The sequence below is a fragment of the Mchenga conophoros genome, linkage group LG17 (assembly GCF_057382185.1).
Source record: "Mchenga conophoros isolate Kocher_MC1m ecotype Shallow Benthic linkage group LG17, M_conophoros_male_GT1.1, whole genome shotgun sequence".
NCBI lineage: Eukaryota > Metazoa > Chordata > Actinopteri > Cichliformes > Cichlidae > Mchenga > Mchenga conophoros.
Genome location: NC_140542.1, coordinates 41,547,474 through 41,550,644, shown reverse-complemented (window position 1 = coordinate 41,550,644; position 3,171 = coordinate 41,547,474).

Sequence of the window (3,171 nt, the reverse complement as noted above, 5' to 3'; positions counted from 1 at the left end):
GGGACTAAGCACAGTATTGTCTTCTAATCTTTTTTCTTCAATTCTCCCAGTTAAACAATGAGTCATCTATTGCAGCATATATTGTCTCTGGGGTATTTTTTAATTTATTGTTTCTCATTGTTTTCATTGTGCAACACCAATGTGTGTGCTATTTGAGCAAACCGAAGCCCTAACACAATCAGACATCATAATTTAAATATGAAACGCACACGCGTTCCTGCAGTATTTATAGTGGTAGTTATTAGACATGAAACAAAAAGTAGTAGCAGTGGAACCTTTAAACTTTCAGTTTTCATTAGATAAATTTAATGCAGCAGTACTGGCTATTTAAGCTTTTCTGATAACATTCCCAAATAATTAGATGAATACATTTTTTTTTGAATGGGCTCCCTTTTCATGTGCATGTCATCTGAATGAATGGAGAAAGGTCAGAATATATTCACAACCATTAAACACACAAAGACTAACAAATTTGTACATTAATCTAGATCACAGAACCGTGTATGAGGATGAAACTTGTTGAACAAAGTTATCTGACTGTTCGGCCTCCTGGTTTACCCGGAAAAAGGAAACGGACACGTTATTTCCACATTTTGACTGCGTGCATGTGTCTGTGTGTAAGCCTCAGAAAAATATGACTCACTGTTGTCATGGGGAAAGAAGAGCAGTGAGACTGAGGAGAGATTTACTGAACCATGTAAAACACACACATCAGACACATGCGTGCAGTAATGCACAACTTGAATTGAGTACATTAATGAAACTGTAGCACCTATAAATCCCCACACGCTGCTGTAGCAAGGTAAATGTGCACACACATGTAAATGAATAACATCAATTTGGAAAGAAAAAAGAAAATATGAATTTAAAGAGGGAATATTCACAGCCCTGTAAACACACTCGCTCACATCAACACACGCTGAGAATCTGTACCCGGTTATTTGGAATAACAGTGCTGAGATCACAGGCACAGATGCGCTCACCAGAAACTAAACAAACCAAGCTAATATGCACAGGCGCATGCGAGACCATCCAGACATCTCTTCTGTTTCCTCTTTCATGTCTCACCCGCATGTATGAACACAGCATAGTTCACAGTGATTAAAAAAAGAATTTCCTTAGCATGACACTTCATAAAAACTCCCATGCAGAGTGGAGGAACCAGTTACCTCATTAGTCTGGGCTGCCAGTCAAAGGCACTGCAGAATATCCACAGTAATTTCACTTTAGTGGTGCTTTACAGTCCCTTATATAAATGAAAAGGTCTATAATGATCCTTCTGGTGTATGAGGAGTATATTTCATTATCCTATAAAACAGCGGTCCCCAACCGGTATCGGTCCGTGGGTAGTTTGGTTGGTCCACAAGAGTTGGACTCGGGTGTGAAATTTATGGTTTTCAGGGTTTTTATCAGTTTTTAGCGTTTTTTTTTTTTAAATCATTTTTATCGTTAACTTGGTTTCTGTGGGTCTTTTCCACTATATGAATAAATCTTCGCTTTTTTGGTACTGGTACTGGTTTTATATTGTTTTATTTATCTGCAACACCTTAAAGGCTGGCCCGTGAAAATATTGTCGGACATACCCGTCCGAATGGTTGGGGACCGCTGCTATAAAAGACCAAAAATAACAGATGAACTGCATTATCATTTCGATAAAGAAAAGGTTTGTCAATGACTTACTGTAGTTGCTCACCTGCATCCTGAACAACTACAATCTGCCTAATACTGAAAGAGCAGTAGCCATATTCATAAAAGGGCAAAATAGCTAGTCAAAACCATTTCAATCACATTACCCTACAGCAGAACACATCCTCCAGTTATCCATCTTTTTCCCCCCTCTAATTAAACACAAATAGAAACAGACGAGAGGGACAAATTGGGAGGCCACAGAGCGCTTGGGCAGCCATGTGATTTAGTGTCGACATTGATTCGGAGTGATAGACAGTGGGAAAAAAAGAACAAAGATGGAGGAAAAGAAAGAAAGAGTTTATTGTTAGCTACTTTGATGTGAACATAGATACAGAGAAGGAGAGGTGGATGACAATGGAATAATAAGGACAAGAGGCAGACAGAGTATCCATTGTAGGAAAGAGTGACATGAATATGTAGAGCGCTGCAAAACGTTCTGACATTTCACAACTGTTTCTGGACACTATTCTGTGAAACATGTGCTTCTTTAACTCCTCTCAGTCGTTATTGTACAATTTCAGCCAAAGTAGTGTGTTTCAGCATCGTATATCCATCGTAATTCTATGGATATAGGCCTCAGAGGAGCAACACATTTCTCGTCTGCAGCCCACACCATAGCAGGAAGGACAGAGCCACACAAAGACGGAGAGAGAGAAAGATATGCGATGATGGTTAGAGACAAAGCGCTGCAGTACAATGCAGACATAGGCTTCCCTCCGTCACAGACTGCTCATTGTGCTGCGCTGTGTGAAGTGTTTGTGGTAGAAAACTAACTGAGGAAAGAGAAGGGGATGGAGGGGAGGACAAAAAGGAGAAAGTGTGTGTGTGCTCACACTACTACATGACGGTTGAGCTGGTTGTGTGAATAGGCTGCTGGAAAGTGTGTGGCCGTGGTTTGTGTGTGCCCACTGGTCAGAAGGGAGGGGTCAGCCTGGGTGTCATCGTTCGTGTTCCTGCTAGATGTAAAGTACTTTAACTCAGTGTAACAGGCAACCATTCGCCTGCAGCCGTACAAAAGCCTCTCCGCAGCAATAATAGTTGTTAGAGATAAACTGAAGCTGATTGTATTCAACACACTGGTATCTACACAGCCTTGACATTACAGCTTTCCCATTAAGTCAAATGAAAAGCCAAACTGGTAATAAAGCATACAGATGTTAACAGACTATGTAAAACGAAACTGATTGCTATGAATGGTACCTGAAAGATAAAACTTAATGTCTGAATTTGAAAAAATAGAGTATTAGGTGTGACAGCAAAGTGATATTGTGTGATTAAAACAATTAGAATCAGAACTGATTACATTTTCACATTTTCTATAAGCCTATGGATCACTCTTCCAGGCAAAACAATGCCCAAAGGATCTAAAAACCTTAGGATAACTTCAGTGAGGGCTGAAATGTAACGTGCATAGAGATCCTTTGTTTATTTAAATCCACTCTACTTGGTTTGGGAGGCTTATGTTATTACTGCGAATATGCT